Source organism: Amblyraja radiata, chromosome 4 (assembly GCF_010909765.2).
Source record: "Amblyraja radiata isolate CabotCenter1 chromosome 4, sAmbRad1.1.pri, whole genome shotgun sequence".
NCBI lineage: Eukaryota > Metazoa > Chordata > Chondrichthyes > Rajiformes > Rajidae > Amblyraja > Amblyraja radiata.
This window is the reverse complement of record NC_045959.1, coordinates 39,281,333-39,300,942: the sequence shown is the minus strand read 5'-3', so window position 1 is coordinate 39,300,942 and position 19,610 is coordinate 39,281,333. Positions and strand designations below refer to the sequence as shown.

Below are 19,610 nucleotides of genomic sequence, written 5' to 3'. Positions count from 1 at the left end.
ACTATCCATTTGATAACAACCTAATTTACTGGCTAGGAGAGAGTAATTTCTCAAGTAGCTTGCGACTGAGTGGATTTTAGCCAAATACAGTATCAAAATATAATCCAGACAATACATCACAAGTGTTTTTGAACTCTGAGTAGTCCTTTGAATGATTTATTGTTATCATACTGTTAAATTGCCTCATCATAGCAATGCCTTCAAATATCTCTGATGATCATTGTACATGGAAAAACCCTATGAAATTAGTTTGATCACCCTTCTTTCATAATGAACAGGCCACACCTGACATAATTTCGAGTCTGCCCTGGACGGCAACTCTGACCCGGTTCCGATAATTCTCACATGTCCCAAGACAACTATTGCCATAATTCTAACCTTGCCTTGAAAAACAATTCCCCATATCTCCGAGCCTGTCTCGAAGGCAACCTGGCTAAAATACTGGACCTGGCTCAACACTCTTCTGGCCAAATTCCAACCTTCTTGGAATACTAGTATTGTCCAGTTTACCTGGTTAAATGCCTCTGAGTAGATAACAGTGCCTCAATCATTTGTGTATTGCACAACCAATTGTAAATCTTACCAACTTGTTCGTGGTCACTTAGTTGTAGAGTAACTCTGGTCAGCTTTAATGCTGCTACCAGCTTTAGTGAACCGCTTCCTGCCGATGAAGCCGTGGGGTGCGTTTTCCCCTAAATTATCAATCCTTACTCGTCGTTGGCCTAATTGTTCCAACAATTTATGCTTCGCCCTTCAGGTTTTGCCTGTGGAATATGTCTTACCTGAATAGAATATTCGGCGGGTGGCTCTAACTCCCCTGATAATGGTGTTCACTGCATTTTGTTGTGATGGCAACCTTGCTGCCAGAAATCGTACCTCTGACATGTGCCCTTCATTCCTTGAGGTATGCTCCATGCTATACCCTCAGCCTCGGCATCAGATTGCACTGACCCGGCATGTTGTCCTCTGCCATAAGGGAGACATTAAGCAGCCTTCTACAAGGCGCTGCTGGCATGGCCTCTCCAACAGGCCCACCCTTCAGGGTCAGAAAATGCCCCGGTAAGCTCACCTCCTCCGTGAGGGAGACATCATTGCAGCCCTTCTACAGTTGCGGCTGCCATACATTTAAGCAGCCCCATTACAAGGAGCTGCTGACGCGGCCTAAAGCAATAGGCCGGCACTGCCATAGACTCGGCATCCCCATTATGCAGCCCTGTTACAAGGTGCTGCTTGCAAGGGCTCTCCCATCTGCCCAACACTGTCATATCTCCTGATGTTAGGGTGTATCTATCTTGAGCCTCCTCTCAATAAGGCTCCACCCTGGCCAACTTCCACATTATTTATTTTTACTGGAAGGGAACCCTCCCGGCACCAGGACTGACCACTTGGGTCGATTTACCCCATATCTTGCGGACCTCTGCGGTCTGGGCACCGCATAGCTGGTAGATTTCCCCTCCCCCGGGAATCCCAGCACCCTTATATATTACCGGAGGGAAAACCCCTACTGGACCCAGGGCTGTCCGTTCCGGTCTGTTTAACCCCTTACCTGGGGACCCCTGCGGTCTGCAAGCCGCATAATTACTGGATTGCTCTACCCGGGAACCCCAGCCTCTATCTGTATATCGGGGAATCCTCCCGACGCCCGGCATATATATTTATATCGGCGGAAAACCCCTCCCGACTCCCGGTCTCCTGGAGGTCCCCTCCACGGGAACCCCAGCATAAATATTTATTTTGGAGGGAAAACCCCTCCAGACTCCCTGTATACTGGAGGTCCCCTCCACGGGAACCCCAGCATTAACATTCATATCGTCGGAGGGAAAACCACTCCCGGCACCCGGCCTGCTGGCGGTCCCCTCCATGGGAAACCCCAGCTTAAATATTCATATCAGAGGGAAATGCCCTCTTTCACCCGGCCTACTGGAGGTCCCCTCCTTGGGAACCCCAGCATCTCTGTGCCTATCGGAGGGAACCCTCCCGGCACCCGGAGCACCTGGAAGCCACTGACCACCCGTCAGCGACCCACTTCGTGACACCCGACATTCTCCAGCTACCCGCTCTTGGCTGCAAGAACCGGGGTTTCCCCACAGCCCATAGCTGGTTCCCTCGTCGGGCCTCGCAAATCCTCCGGCAGGAAGCCTCTGGAACAAGAGGTTCCTGCAGGGAATAAAATAGGTAAGAAAACCAGCTTACCTGAAGTTTAAACTTACCGGGCTGGGGAGCTGCTGCCCGAACCGGCTGCCTGACGTAATGCGCCTGACGTAATGCGCCTGACGTAATGCGCCTGACGTAATGCGCCTGACGTAATGCGTCTGACGTAATGCGTCTGACGTAATGCGTCTGACGTAATGACGCACGTGCGGCTGAACGGGCTTCTTCACGTAGTCACTCACGTGACTCCGAAGTAAAATATAATGGTATGCAACTAATATAACTTTCCATAACTCTCCCCGACGAAAGCTTACAATACTACCAAATATCAACTTGCCATATTTGGTATACTTCTCTCCAGAAGCTGGCTCTTCCAAATCCAGGTATATTTTAAAAGTTGTGCATGTGTACTGACATGTATATGTCACATGCATGCTCAAATCATCATCACAACATTGTCTGTTGCTCAGTTCTGAATATCTGACGCCCTCCCATCCTCCCAACGAGGAGTGACAAAAAAATTAAGAACAGAAAAATTATTTGTATTTTTCTAGTATAAAGTAAAGTTAGTGAACAACTGTCTTAAAACTTAGAATTATATTCTTAGAAACAATGTTTTCTTATTGTGTATGATTACCACAAACAAATGACAAGCAGTATACTGCTACACTTACATGTATGTTTTTTTTTTATCATCAATGACTAGGATGTTCCTGTACTCCTGTGACAAGCTTCTCAAACTGAAGTTGAATTTCCTCCTTCAAAGCAACCCACATTACATAATCAACATACTGAAGTGAATTCCATTTTTTGGATTTCAGTTCTACCAAGGTCGAAAATCCTTGTTCAGAGATGGAAATTGTTGTCATCATTACTAGTGGTTGAAGGGCCTTCAAGGCAATTGATTTGTATTCAGGGAAAGCAAGTAATCCAACCCAATAGTGTCCATAGTAGGAGTACATCTCCAAAGATGAGTTTTGAGTGAAGTTATAATGATACCCTACATGGTAAATGGTAGGGAATTGAAGAATGCAGGTGAACAGAGGGATCTGGGAATAACTGTGCACAGTTCCCTGAAAGTGGAATCTCATGTAGATAGGGTGGTAAAGAAAGCTTTTGGTGTGCTGGCCTTTATAAATCAGAGCATTGAGTATAGAAGTTGGGATGTAATGTTAAAATTGTACAAGGCATTGGTGAGGCCAATTCTGGAGTATGGGGTGCAATTTTGGTCGCCTAATTATATGAAGAATGTCAACAAAATAGAGAGAGTACAGAGGAGAATTACTAGAATGTTGCCTGGGTTTCAGCAACTAAGTTACAGAGAAAGGTTGAACAAGTTAGGGCTTTATTCTTTGGAGCGCAGAAGGTTAAGGGGGGACTTGATAGAGGTCTTTAAAATGATGAGAGGGATAGACAGAGTTGACGTGGATAAGCTTTTCCCACTGAGGGTAGGGAAGATTCAAACAAGGGGACATGACTTGAGAATTAAGGGACAGAAGTTTAGGGGTAACATGAGGGGGAACTTCTTTACTCAGAGAGTGGTGGCTGTGTGGAATGAGCTCCCAGGGAAGGTGGTGGAGGCAGGTTCGTTTTTATCATTTAAAAATAAATTGGATAGTTATATGGACGGGAAAGGAATGGAGGGTTATGGTCTGAGCGCAGGTATATGGGACTAGGGGAGAATACGTGTTCGGCACAGACTAGAAGGGTCGAGATGGCCTGTTTCCGTGCTGTAATTGTTATATGGTTATATGGTTATTATATGGATGCTCCATCAACAATTTTGACATTTCCCCAAAATCTGCTCGCTTGATGTGGCTGGTGATAAAAGGATTAACTATCCACATCTGATTTTCCAAGTCCTGCAGATGCTTCTGAGGAAAGTATGTTTCACAATTTTTAGACAGCAACTGCAGATGGTCGGAATGATGCCGTTGTGTTTTCTCCAGATCAGGTTGTTTTTCTTCCCACTCACACTCTTTGAGGAAGCATTACAAATGTGGGAAATTGGAGAAATTGCCTTTACAAATGTTACAATACCACATGTTGATCTTCATTTTCATGGCTTCTATTTTCCCAAGGACATCGAAGATGTCAACCCTTTTACCTTGAAGTGACGTTGAGCTGATCCAAATGTTTAAAAATAGAAATCATGTAACACAATTTGGCCAGCCAAAAATCATGGTTGAAATGCATTGCTTTCATGTAACCTTGCTCACCCTTCACAGTAACTTGTCTCCTGAACATACCTCCTTCGTTACACGTTTTTTCAGAAATGAACTATTTCCTTCTGCACACTCTTACTCTAGAGCTGGTTTCTTTAGGTACTTCAACAAAGACATAGTGTCTTAATTTGCAGGAAAAAGAAAATCAACAAATTCGAGTCAAAATGAGCTGACCGAGTTCTACTGCAGGTTCGATAAACAGAAACTTAACCCTGTTAGCCCCTCCCCCCAAACAACACTTCACACCTACTTAAAGCCTGACTCCAATCTGCAAAGATCGGGCCCTTTCCCACCCATCCCTCTCCAATCCCCACTTAACACCTACTTACAGCCTGACTGCAATAATAATAATAATAATAATAATAATAAACTTTTTTACAGACTCGAGATCCAGACAAGGGGCAACAATACATTAAAAAAAAATGCATTGCATATTAAAAAATATCATAAAGTACATAGAAAATCTTAGTATATTACTTATAAAATCATCATTAAATTATATATTTTTTAAAACCACAATACATAAGTTGAAAATTCAGATTAAAAGAATGATCAATGTCCTACAACGAGACAACGATACAAGTGTCTCCACAGCTGGGATTTGTAGCGTGTAGTGCTAACCCTTATGTTTGACAAGGCCACAATAATTACATTTTTAGAGTCATTTATCCTGCAAATGAATTTATACATGTGATTTCTTAGGATAGCTTCTAAAGTACTGACTCCTGCAGCCACAAACATATTACTGGCACTACATCATCTAGGTTTCCTTAGCAGTGTTCTCATGGCATCGTTATATGCCACCTTTAGTCTCTGCAAACTTGTCTTTCCATAGTTCGACCACAGGTGCGCAGTGTAGAGTGGTGTGCAGTATGCTCTAAATAGCGGAAACTTCACCACATCTGCACACGCACCAAATTTACGCAAGAGAATATTTGCCTGTACATAGAGTATGCGTCGTTGCCTATAAATATCCTCATCATCTGTCATTTGTTCTGTAATAATATGCCCTAGATATTTTACCTTATTACAGACACTAAGATTATTGTCAGACAATTTAAAATCAGCAATAGGAAAATATATATAAATATCTGAATAAATTAAGTAATTCACCCTTCATTCACCCCAAATAATTTTCATTCAGCCTAGGGTGAACTATTCACCAGTTTAAGAAGCACTGCTTTAACGGGTCACAAGGGAGGAGTTTACTGTTGTAAATTTTACTTGAATGGATCAACACTGGCATCTGCAGGATTTGATCGACTCGTGTTGTTTTGGAAAGTATATGGCGACTGCGATAATTATGCTACTGTGGCGCGAACTGGTGGTCGGGCCACTGGTTAATCGAACCCTCGTTCATCATGTGATGAGAGGCACGAGACTGAGGGGCGGGGTTAGAAAGGAAGTAGAGCATGTGCCCTGCTGCAGACACATGCAGTTGCTCTGGGCTCAGCAACACTGCTCTTGTTTTTGATTTATTTTTTGTTTAATAAAGTCTGACTCCTTTATCACGCTTTATTGGTGACCTCGACATTTTCCAAACTGTGGTTTTGGATCACACAATGCAAGCAGAAAACAGCCCGATGCAATCGCAGACCCATTGTGGTTAAATTGCCCGTGTTTTGGACGTCGCAGCCGCACTTATGGTTTGAGCAGGCCGAGGCTCAAATTCATATTCGGCACATTACTGCTGATGACACAAAATATTATTACGTGGTCAGGGCCTTGGATCTGGACACAGCCGGTCGTCTTGTTCATTTTCTTCGCCAGCCACCGGCTGACGGCAAGTATCTCTCACCAGGAGCACTGTGCCCACCTCCGTGTGCTCTGTCAGTGTCTCAGTGAATATGGACTGGCCGTCAACCTCGCAAAGTGTCAATTAGGTCTGAGTTCCATCACTTTTCTGGGGCATCATGTTACACCGCAGGGGATGGTGCTGCTCCCGAGTAAGGTTTTGGCCATTCGGCAGTTTCCTTGACCATCCACGGTGCGTGGGCTGCAGGAGTTTGTCGGGATGGTCAATTTTTGCAATTGTTTCATACCTGTGGCTGATTGGATTATGCGGTCATTATTTAAGTTCCTGTCCAGCAAGCGGCGTGACCTGGTGTGGGATGATGAGGCCACGGCTGCATTTGAGGGCTTGAAGGAAGCGCTGGAGAAGGCGACGATGTTGGTCACTCGCGAGCTGATGCTCCGATTGCCCTGACGGTTGATGCTCCGGACACTGTTGTTGGGATCCAGCTCGTACTCGAGCTTTTCCTGGCTATTCACCATTTCTGGGGGGTTTTTTAGAGCAGGGATTTTACCGCTTTCACAGATCACAAGTCCCTTACTTTTCCTTTCACAAAGATCTCGGATCTCTGGTCAACACAGCAGCAACGCCATTTGGCTTACATTTCGGAATACACGACTTGCGTCCGGCACGTTGCTGGGAAGAGCAACCTAGTTGCGGATGCATTGTCCCGCGCTGCCATCCATGCCGTCAATGAGGTGGCTCCGGGTATTGATTATACTGCCCTGACGGCTGCGTAGCGTGACAATGATGAGATGCTCGCCTACTGCACCGCTATTTCTGGTTTGGTGTTGGAGGATGTGCGGTTTAGTCCTGCTGGTGCCACGAACCTCTGTGATGTATCAACCGGTCAGCCGAAACCCATCCTTCCTGTAGCTTGGCGTCGCCGGGTATTGGATTTTGTTCATGGTTTGGCTCAACCATCCATCCGGGCGACGATTGTGTTGGTGGCGGTCAGGTTTTTGTGGCATTGTCTGCGTAAGCAGGTCGGTCACTGGGCCATGACGTGTTGCTCCTGTCAGACGTCTAAGATCTAGCGTCATGTCAGGGTGCCCGTGAAGGGTTTTGCTGTGCCCCAGTGGCGTTTTGACCATATCCATGTTGATATTATGTTTCTATTGCACCCGTCTAGAGGGGTTACTCATCTGTTTACTATCATTGATTGCTTCACACGATGGCTGGAGGCCGTTCCAATTACTGATACATCCTAGGTTCCGTCCACCCTCAAGGACTGCCCATATATTCCGGCGTCGGGATGCTCATCGTACGCCATTGCAACGTCCGTATGAGGGTTCATTCCAGGTGTTGCAGCACGGCATTCCGAATTGTGTGTTGGATGTGGGTGGAAAGCCTGAGATTGTATCGGTGGCATGTCTTAAGCCGGCTCATGTGGACATTGATCAGCTGGTGCAGGTGGCTCATCCTCGCCATCGGGAGCATCCACCATCTCAGCCCCTGTTGCCCATGCCTGTGGGGTGTCTGAATGCGGATTGTGTGGTTACGAGGTCCCGCCGTTGCATTCATCCGCCTGCTCATTTTTGTTCCCCCGGTTCTGGGGGGGGGGGGGGGGGGGGGGGTCGTGCGGCTCCATCTGGTGGTCGGCCCACTGGTTTATCGAACCCTCATTCATCATGTGATAAGAGGCACGTGACTGAGACGCGGTGGTTAGAAAGGAAGTAGAGGGTGTGCCCTGCAGCAGACACATGCAGTTACTCTGGGCTCAGCAACACTGCTCTTGTTTTTGATTTCTTTTTTGTTTAATAATGCTTGTCCTTGAATTCACAAAGTCTGACTCCTTTATCACGCTTTACTACATTGGAAATTCAGAGTGCAGCAGTGATGGAATTGCATTATAACGCAGATGGCAGCATGCTTTTTACAGCAACAGCAGACAAAACTGTAGCAGTGTGGGACAGTGAAACGGGTGAAAGAATCTAGAGAATTTAAGGTCACACATCCTTTGTGGATTCATGTTACCCACTATGACGTGGACCACAGATGGTTTGTACAGGAAACAACGACAAAACAGTGAAGCAATGGGACATTCGGAAGAAGGCTGCAATCCATACTTTTCAAAATACTGGCAGTAACGTTTAATGACACAAGCGATCAGATTATCTCTGGTGGTATTGATGACGGCATTAAGGATTGGAACCTCCGCCAAAACAAGTTACTTTCTACCATGCGTGGCCATACAGACTCGGTGACCGGTTTGACCCTGAGTGGGGTAAAAGAGAACATCACTGTAGATTGGTTACTTTACTTAATAAACAATGTAATGCTTTATTATCATATTATCATAAGCTCCGCCTACTACCACACTATTCATATCATCACAACCCGACATGTGCAGTCAGTCAATGCTGCTGTACACTAGAAGCAACATGCTGTAGTGTGTAATATGAGTTATTCAATAAATACTGCTGTACCAGATCTGTGAGTATGTTTGAACACTAAACGTGGTGTCAGAAGTGGTTAGTCCACTCCGTGTTTAAGTATATCGGTTTTTATTTTATTCCCTGTATTTTGTTTTCACTCGTTTTATCCATCTTCTCGTGTTGCCATGGCCAGCTCATTCCGCAAGCCTGACACTCTGATTTTTTACTCCAACATCGCTGAACGCTGGTGGGTTTTTGAGTGCGATTTCAACCATTACATCCATGCTGCTCATCGAAACATTCCACCTGAACACCGTGCCTCTATACTTCTCAACCTCGCTGGCCCAGAAGCTATCAAACATGCAGAGCGTTTCGACTATGCACCTGCAGTTCTGGATCACAACAACCAAATCGTGCTACCTGCCAAAACTATTGATGATCCAGAGGTCTTGCTCACTAAATTTATCTTCTTCAGAGACATCTGTTTAAAATTTAAAGAAAAAAGAACACTGAACAGCATTAACAGAAACAAGTTATTATTTGCAGTTTTAGAAAAAAAGGATAAAGTTAAACGCTAAAACAAATAGTAAATAAACAAGAAAAAAATCATATTCATCAGTTTCATCAAATCAATTGAATTCACCTAAATTCAATAACTAGATCTAAACATCTATCCAATTCTTAAGAAAAGGCTAAAGATTTTTAATAGCCTATCCAAATAACAAATAACAAACTGATCCCATTCACACAAGAATTCATAACATGATTTTAAATCTCACTTTGTCATGAATTTATATGCCAAATGGAAGGAATTTAATGTTTAATTCCCATAAATTAAACCAGAAACATCCACTCTCAAGATAATCAAAATCATTATTATTTGCACAATACATCTGGCAAAAACTGCACTGTGGATATTTAGTATGAAAATATTGATCATGGATAGACAATAACATAAATATAGATTATTTAGATGTCTTATGACATGATTGTGCAAAAAAAAGTAAATAATTTGATTTTCTTAAGAGTGGATGTTTCTGGAATATGATCGATTGGAATGTTGCCGTTGTCATAAATTTTAAGCCCATATCAGCAGGGAAGACATGGCCGATTCGTAACATGCCAAAATAACATTTTTCGTATCATAAGATTAAAATAAAGTCACACCAAAAAGCAAGATAATATGTTAAATAAACGACATACCTTTTGTTTTTTACTGATATTGCGATCCGTGATGTTGAAGGCGTCGAAGGCATTTTTAGTCGCGTTTAAGTTTAATCAAGCGACACAATCGTCCAGCAAAATATTTTTTGAGCCAGCACCACCATTCATTGCGATCATGGCTGATTGTCCCCAATCAATAACCCGTGCTTGCCTTCTCCCCATATCCCTTGATTCCACTAGCCCCTAGAGCTCTATCTAACTCTGTCTTAAATCCATCCAGTGACTTGGCTTCCACTGTCCTCTGTGGCAGGGAATTCCACAAATTCACAACTCTCTGGGTGAAAAAAGAAATTCTCACCTCAGTCTTAAATGACCTCCCCTTTTCGACAGTCACATCAAATCAGTAACAAAATCGGCCTACTATCACCTCAAAAACGTAGCAAGATTAAGAGGACTCATGTCAGCTCAAGACTTAGAAAAACTTGTACATGCCTTTATTACCAGTAGTCTAGATTATTGTAATGGTCTCCTTGCAGGTCTTCCGAAAAAAACTGTCAGGCAGCTACAGCTTGTTCAGAACGCTGTTGCTAGAGTTCTAACAAAGACCAAAAAATTTGAACACATTACACCAATTCTTAAATCCTTACATTGCCTCCCTGTATGTCAGAGAATTGATTTCAAAATCCTGCTACTCACCTATAAATCACTACATGGTTTAGGACCAAAGTATATCACTGACATGCTTCCACTACATAAGCCTTCTAGACCGCTAAGATCTTCTGAAACCAATCTGTTAGTGATTCCCAGAGTAAATACAAAACATGGGAAAGCAGGATTTAGTTACTATGCAACAAATAGCTGGAATAAACTTCCTGAAGATTTAAGACTTGCCTCAACTTTGACCACTTTTAAAACAAGACTGAAAACTTTTATGTTTACTTTAGCTTTCAGCTAAATCTTAACTACATTGCACTTTTAACTTTTGCACTTTTTATAATGCATTTTTAATTTTGCTTTTATTTTATTTTAATTCTTCTATTTTATTTCATTTTATTATTTCATTTTATTGTATGACATGTTTTTATGTGAAGCACTTTGAGTCTGCCTCGTGTATGAAATGTGCTATATAAATAAAGTTGCCTTGCCTTGCCTTGCCTTGCCTTGCCTTGCCTTGCCTTGCCTTGCCTTGCCTTGCCTTGCCTTGCCTTGCCTTGCCTTGCCTTGCCTTGCCTTGCCTTGCCTTGCCTTGCCTTGCCTTGCCTTTATTCTAAGACTGTGGCCCCTGGTTCTGGACTAGCTCAACATTGGGAAAAATTTTCCTGCATCTAGCTTGTCCAGTCCTTTTATAATTTTATATGTTTCTATAAGATCCCCCTCATCCTTCTAAACTCCAATGAATACAAGCCTAGTCTTTTCAAGCTTTCCACATATGACAGTCCCCCCATCCTAAGGATCAATCTCGTGAACCTACGCTGCACTGCCTCAATCACAAGGATGTCCTTCCTCAAATTAGGAGACCAAAACTGTATGCAATACTCCAGATGTGGTCTTACCAGAGCCCTATACAACTGCAGAAGAACCTCTCTACTCCTATACTGAAATCCTCTTGTTATGAAGGCCAACATTCCATTAGCTTTCTTCACTGCCTGCTGTACCTGCACGCCAATCTTCAGTGACCGGTGTACAAGAACACCCAGGTCTCGCTGTACCTCCCCCTTATCTAACCTAACTCCATTGAGATAATAATCTGCCCCCTTGTTTTTGCCACCAAAGTGGATAACCTCACATTTATCTATATTATACTGCATCTGCCACACATCTGCCCACTCACTCAACCTGTCCAGGTCACCCTGCAACCTCCTAACATCTTCTTCACAGTTCACACTGCCACCCAGCTTTGTGTCATCCGCAAACTTGCTAGTGTTGCTCCTAATTCCCTCTTCCAAATCATTAATATATTAGCTAAACAGTTGCAGCCCCAACACCAAGCATTGCAGCACTCCACTCGCCACTGCCTGCCATTCTGAAAAGGACCCGTTCATTCATACTCTTTGCTTCCGGTCTGCCAACCACTTTTCTATCCATGTCAACACGCTACCCCCAATACCATGTACTCTAATTTTAGTCACCAGTCTCCCGTGCGGGACCTTATCAAAGGCTTTCTGAAAGTCCAGATACACTACATCCATTGGCACCCCTTCATCCATTTTACTTGTCACATCCTCAAAAATTCCAGAAGATTAGTCAAGCATGATTTCCCTTTCATAAATCCATGTTGACTTGGACTAATCCTTTTACTGCTATCCAAATGCCCCATTATTACCTCTTTAATAATTGACTCCAGCATCTTTCCCACCACCGAAGTCAGGCTAACTGGTCTGTAATTCCCTGTTTTCTCTCTCGCTCCTTTCTTGAAAAGTGGGATAACATTAGCTATCCTCCAATCCACAGGAAATGATCCTGAATCTATTGAACATTGGAAAATGATCACCAATGCGCCCACTATTTCTAGAGCCACCTCCCTAAGGACCCTGGATGCAGACCATCAGGCCCACGGGATTTATCATCCTTCAGTCCCATTAGCCTACCCAATACTATTTCTCTCCTAATGAAAATTTATTTCAATTCCTCTACCCCCTTAGATCCTCTGTCCTCCAGTACATCTGGGAGATTGACTTTGCTACTCTTTTTCCCTTAACATATCTAAAGAAGCTTTTACTGTCCTTCTTTATATTCTTGGCCAGCTTGCCCTCGTATTTCATCTCTTCAGCCCGTATTGCCCGTTTTGTTTCCTTCTGTTGTCCTATAAAAATTTCCCAATCCTCTGGCTACCGGCTACTCTTTGCTGTGTTTACATCTTTTCTTTTAGTTTTATTCTATCCCTAACTTCTCTTGTCAGCCACGGTTGCCTCCTACTCCCCTTAGAATCTTTCTTCCTTTTTGGAATGAAATGATCCTGCGTCTTCTGGATTATGCCCAGAAATTCCTGCCTTTGCTGTTCCACCGTCATTCCTGCTAGGATCCCTTTCCAGTCTACTTTGGCCAGCTCCCCTCTCATGCCTCCATAGTCCCCTTTGTTCAACTGCATCACTGCCACTTCCGATTTAACGTTCTCCTTCTCAAATTGCAGATTAAAACTTAAACTGAACTATAACTTGAATATATCTCCAGAATGTTGCATGCCGTTTGTTCCCCATTTTAATTGAGAGTATGTAAGATGAGATATTTGAATGAAGTAAACATGTTACTGTGTGAAAAATAAGGTACAAACAAATTCCATGATGAATTATCCAAAAGATCCATTAGAGACCAGGACAGCAAATAACAAAGCCAGCTTCAGAACACAATAATATGGAATTAAATTATTTTGTGCAAGAATACCACACTATTTTATTCTTTATAGATGGATGCCACAAAAAATATATTTATGAATGCATTCAGATTTGAAGGATTTTGCACTGAAGGAACGTAAATTTTAAAGATTGATAAATGCCTAAAGCAAAAGCAGTACACTGAACAGAAAAATGAGCTTTCTTCAACTGAGGCCTCAGTATGACTATGAATTGCTAATGTATGGAGAGATGAAATGTAAAGAAAATCCAATAAGGGAAGGAGAGAAAGGACTGATATCACTTATTATTCACAGGTTGAAAATGCACATAAAATGAAAGAACTCCAACAAATGAGTTGCATATCATTTCGTACTGGGCTAAAACTGGACCTTGGAAAACTCTTGTAAAAAATGGGTTGATAACAATTGAAAAGGACTTTGGAGGTTAAAGTGGCTGTCATTCGATATTTGCATTTATATCGAGATGACAATTAGATTTTGTAAATTAATATTGAAGTGTAAATAGGTGTGCAAAGAAGCAAGTCTCTGTTCAAGATGAGTGTTTGGCAGCAACATGCATTTGAAGAAACAAATTGCAGGATCCCTGTTGTACAGACTGTATTTTGCAATTAATTATGATTACTTTAAATTTATGATTTAAGCAACAACCCCTGTTGCCAAATTACTTTATATTTTATGGGACCACAGAAATTTATGACTCAGCGAGAAATGTACTTGGCACAGCAGATTTTGCAGAGCTCAATTTTAACTGCAGTGTAGTTATAAGCATGGGTTATAATGATGTGCTGTAGTTAATAAACACCTTTTCATAATTGAGCCCACCACAATGACGTTGAGGTGATTGTAAATGTTCTGGCTGTGAAAATTTAATGGGTTATCAATGCAATTAATGACAAATGTACTGCGGTGAAATATTTGAAGCAGGCCGAGGAGAACATTTCCAGCTGTATTATTTCACTCTTTCTTCACCATCAAATGTAATTAACTTTTTTTTTTTAAACTGTCTGGATTTTAACCCCTTTTGTTGTGCAAAACATGTGCTGCTGTTAACATCAGCACATCATCAGATCCGCAGCACAAATCTGTGAAATCGGGCTAAAGTACATTGGGAAAACATTCACAGGTTAACACAGGGTCTGTTGGTCCCTTCCAGGAGCAGCTTGGCAGGTGAGTGGCTGCCTTATCTATGCTGCACTGATCACTGGAAGGAATATCTGGTCCTTGAAACACATATCACCTGCATTAGAGGTGGGGGAAATTTCAAGGGAGGGAAAGCAAAGACCTATTCTGAAAGCTGGAGTAACTCAGCGAGCATCTCTGGAGAATAGGAACACGTGATATTTTGGCTCGAGACCTTTCTTCAGACATATGATATTCTCTGGGAGTCAGCACCTTTTATATGATCATCTGCCCAGGCAGGGTCCTGAGACATGTGCAACCACATGCCACCAGGACACCATAATAATAATAATAATAATAATAATAATAATAATAATAATAATTATTATTATTATATTAATAATATTAATAATAATAATAATTTATTTTATTGTCATTGCACATAAGCGCAACGAGATTTGGTATGCAGCTTCCATCCGATGTCATAACATAAATAACTATTAAAATTTAGATTTAGATACCCCGAGAACATGGTTTGTAAAAGAACAGTAAAATAGTGAAAACAGTTCAAACAGACTAAAGTGCAGATGTGTCTGTGCGACGTGACCATCCGAGGGAGACAGTCCAGGGGGGGTGGGGAGGCACTCAGCAGGGCTGGTTCAGAGCCGCTATAGCTCTGGGAATGAAGCTGTTTCTGAGTCTGGAGGTTCGGGCGTAGAAGGCCTTGTAGAAGGCCTTCTACGAGAAGGCGTAGGAGGCCTTCCTGGGCGTGCACATCTCTGAAGATCTCTCCTGGTCCGAGAACACTAATGCAATTATCAAGAAAGCTCATCAGCGCCTCTACTTCCTGAGAAGATTACAGAGAGTCGGTTTGTCAAGGAAGACTCTCTAACTTTTACAGTTGCACAGTAGAGAGCATGCTGACCGGTTGCATCATGGCTTGGTTCGGCAATTTGAGCGCCCTGGAGAGGAAATAACTACAAAAAGTAGTAAACACTGCCCAGTCCATCATCGGCTCTGACCTTCCTTCCATCGAGGGGATTTATCGCAGTTGCTGCCTCAAAAAGGCTGGCAGCATCATCAAAGACCCACACCATCCTGGCCACACACTCATCTCCCTGCTACCTTCAGGTAGAAGGTACAGGAGCCTGAAGACTGCAACAACAAGGTTCAGGAATAGCTACTTCCCCACAGCCATCAGGCTATTAAACCTGGCTCGGACAAAACTCTGATTATTAATAACCCATTTTCTGTTATTTGCACTTTATCAGTTTATTTATTCATGTGTGTATATATTTATATTATGGTATATGGACACACTTATCTGTTTTGTAGTAAATGCCTACTATGTTCTGTGTGCTGAAGCAAAGCAAGAATTTCATTGTCCTATACAGGGGCGCATGACAATAAACTCACTTGAACTTGAACTTGTAACGTCTCCCGGAGGGAAGTAGTTCGAACAGTCCATTACACGGGTGTGAGGAGTCTTTATGAATTCTGATGGCCTTCCTGAGGCACCGTGTGTGGTAGATGCCCTCAAAGGCTGGTAGCTGTGTCCCAATGATCTTCTGCGCCCTGTGGACGACGCGCTGAAGAGCTCTCCTCTCCGCCTCTGTGCAGCTGAGATACCACACAGAGATGCCATACGTTAATATGCTCTCTGTGGTGCAGCGGTAGAAGGTTGTCAGCAGCTGTTGGGGAAGACCAGTCTTTTTTTAATGTCCTCAGGAAGAACAGTCGTTGCTGTGCCTTCTTGACCAGCGCAGCGGTGTTGGTGAACCATGTGAGGTCCTCTGAAATGTGAGTACCCAGAAACTTAAAGCTGGACACTCTCTCCACACTGTCCCCGTAGATGGAGATTGGGGCGTATTCTCCATTATGTGACCTCCTGAAGTCAATAATCAGCTCCTTGGTCTTGGAGGTGTTTATAACATATAACATATAACAATTACAGCACGGAAACAGGCCATCTCGACCCCTCTAGTCCGTGCCGAACACATAATCTCCCCTAGTCCCATATACCTGCGCTCAGACCATAACCCTCCATTCCTTTCCCATCCATATAACTATCCAATTATTTTTAAATGATAAAAACGAACCTGCCTCCACCACCTTCACTGGAAGCTCATTCCACACAGCTACCACTCTGTTTAGTGACAAGTTGTTACGTGAGCACCAGTCCACCAGGTTCTGCACCTCCGCTCTGAGTCCGAACTAGAGTCATAGAATGATACAGTGTGGAAACAGACCCTTCGGCCCAACTTGCCCACACCGGCCCATATGTCCCAGCTACACTAGTTCCACCTGCTAGCATTTGGTCCATATCCCTCCAAATCTGTCCTATCCATGTACCTGTCTAACTGCTTCTTAAATGTTGGGATAGTTCGGAGCGGTTCAGGAGATCCTTCACCCCTGCAGATTTTATAATACTGACCGCTAGGCTGTATGGAGATGCTTTGCATTTTTTATAGTTATTTATTTGGACTTTTTAAGTATTTATTGCTTTCAGGTATTGTCCATATTGTATTTTATGTATTTTTTTTGTCTGCTTTCATTCTGGTTGTTGGCTTTAGGACATCTGAATTTCCCTGAGGGGATCATAAAGTATTCATCATTATTTTTATTATTATTATTATTATTATTATTATTATTATTATTATTATTATTATTATTATTATTATTATTATTATTATTATTATTATTATTATTATTATTATTATTATTATTATTATTACTCAACTACTTCCTTTGGCAGCTTGTTCCATGCACCCACCACCCTTTGTGTGAAAAAGTTACTCCTCAGATTCCTATTAAAACTTTTCCCCTTCACCATAAACCATAAACCTTTGGACTCTGGTCCTCAATTCACCTCCTCTAGGCAAGAGACTCTGTGAATCTACCCGATCTATTCCTCTCATGATCTACTACCCTGCAGTCCATCTTGAATAGAGGTACAACATTTGCCAACCTCCAGTCTTCCGGCATCTCTCCTGTATTTAAAGGTGACTCGTAAATTTCAACCAGGGCTCCCGCATTTTTCTCTCTGATGTCTCACAATGTCCTCAGATACATATGATCAGACCCTGGAGATTTGTCTACCTTCACACAAGATACTACCTTCAGCACCTCTTCGACCGTAACACTGACTGCTCTCAAGTCACTTCAATTGTCTGCCTCCGGTAAATACAGAGGAGAAATACTCATTGAGGACCTTGTCCATCTCCTGTGGCTCCGCACAGAATTGACTGCTTTGATTCCTGAAGTCTTTAACTAAATCCTCTCCTTTCCTTCCTGTCTGACTGCTGCTCAGTACGGCCTGATTCCTTTTTTTGTGCTGCAAAGTGTGGCATAATCAAGTGGATGTGGATCATAGCACGTTCCTCTGATATAAAGGTACAACCGTTGAGTGATTTCCATGATCCTAGCCACTGGAAGCTGAAACTGACAAGTGCATTTTGCAAGACATGCATTTTAAACTGCAGGCCTTTTAACTGACCACGCACACAGATGAGCTCCTAGATATTTGTGAGTGTTCAATGAAGGTCCTGTTGCCACCAAAAGCTCCAATCTATGTTGGCAATCTTCTCTTTGCTGATTCTTTCCCAATCACAAAGCAAGGATGTCCCACTGCAATCCCAATCTGGCCTGACAGAATAAGGAGGAGAAAGAGCATCAGAAGGAGCAGGGTGTTGAGGAAGGAAGATTTGCACATTGCTTCATTTCATCTGTCATTTTTATCTCAGATACTGACGCTGGAGGCATTGCCAAGGATAAATGGGTGTGAGGCTCAAGAAGAGGCATCAGACAGTAGTGAGCAGTTGTCAGACTGGAAGGGAAGGAAAGGATTAAGTTAAAGAATCCATGTCAATATATTACCTGACGCCCAATTCTATTTGTCCTAACCCTGTGAGCGAACCTTATACATGGTGTTGAAGCATGGGGTTTGATTCTAACATGCCATATTCTGCTCCCTCAGAGGTCCGTAAGCCCATTGTGGAGTTTTGTATTGAAAAGGGCAAATAAGGATTTTTGAAATGGGTTCCCTATGAAGGGCAGCAGCTCACTTGTGCCAGACATGGGATAGAGATGCTGCTGTGATAATAGATAGTGACAGGCTCGATTAACTAATTGAAGTCTTATGAAAGTAAAATGGTAAGCCCAAGGAAAAGAGAGGGTGGCTGCCACTATTTGATGAATTTAAATAAGTTAATGTCAACTAAGCTCTCCTACACCTTAACTTCATGTTCGCTTTGGACATTTTGGAGGAAATATATAATTAAGAACTCAAAATCCAAAGCCTGAGACTCATCTACAACCTCTTAGCTGATAGATTCTGGTGAGCTGCAGATGCCTATGTACCTACTAAATGAGGGCCAGCCTCAATGCCCACCATGGTCATCTTCAACTTGAAAACTGTTCCTTCCTGATTCATCAGTGCTTTGCACCAAACATAAAGACATGCAACTTTTAAATCAGCTGCAGTATTTGTTATCACAGCAGTTTTACTAAATTACTCAATGTTGCACTTTCATTTCCACTAATTCTTCATGTAATATTCACTATTAACATAAAAAGCTGGATTTTTCTTAGAAGGATATTGATGAGAGGCAGGTAGACACAAAATGCTGGAGTAACTCAGCAGGACAGGCAGCATCTCTGGAGAGAAGGAACTGGTGACATTTCGGTTCCAGGTCTTTACATGAAGGCAAACTGCTCATGTATGTAATGCAGTAAGTGTTAAGGTTCCTGATGTGGATCTTAACATTTGTTGATGGATTGAATTATTGTAAAACGGCATACTCAAGATCTTTTTTTTAATAAATTGCGGAAACAACAATGTCCATAGAATATGGTAAACATAGACATAGAAACATTGAAAATAGGTGCAGGAGGAGGTCATTCGGCCCTTCGAGCCAGCACCCGCATTCATTGCGATCATGGCTGATCGTCCCCAATCAATAACCCGTGCCTGCCTTCTCCCAATATCCCTTGATTCCACTAGCCCCTAGAGCTCTATGTAACTCTCTCTTAAATCCATACAGTGACTTGGCCTCCACTGCCCTCTGTGGCAGGGAATTCCACAAATTCACAACTCTCTGGGTGAAAAAGTTTTTTCTCACCTCAGTCTTAAATGGCCTCCCCTTTATTCTAAGACCGTGGCCCCCTGGTTCTGGACTCGCCCAACATTGGTAACATTTTTCCTGCAACTAGCTTGTCCAGTCCGTTTATAATTTTATATGTTTCTATAAAATCTCCCCTCATCCTTCTAAACTCCAGTGAATACAAGCCTAGTCTTTTCAATCTTTCCTCATATGACAGTCCCGCCATCCCAGGGATCAATCTTGTGAACCTGCGCTGCACTGCTTTAATCACAAAGATATCCTTCCTCAAATTAGGAGACCAAAACTGTACGCAATACTCCAGATGTG

The 19,610-nt window shown here is 42.7% G+C and overlaps 1 pseudogene; it reads left to right on the top strand.

Moving 5' to 3' along the window:
• The first annotated feature begins 1,051 nt into the window (after positions 1–1,051).
• Positions 1,052–18,035, top strand: LOC116972559 (annotated as a pseudogene).
• Positions 18,036–19,610: the final 1,575 nt, after the last annotated feature.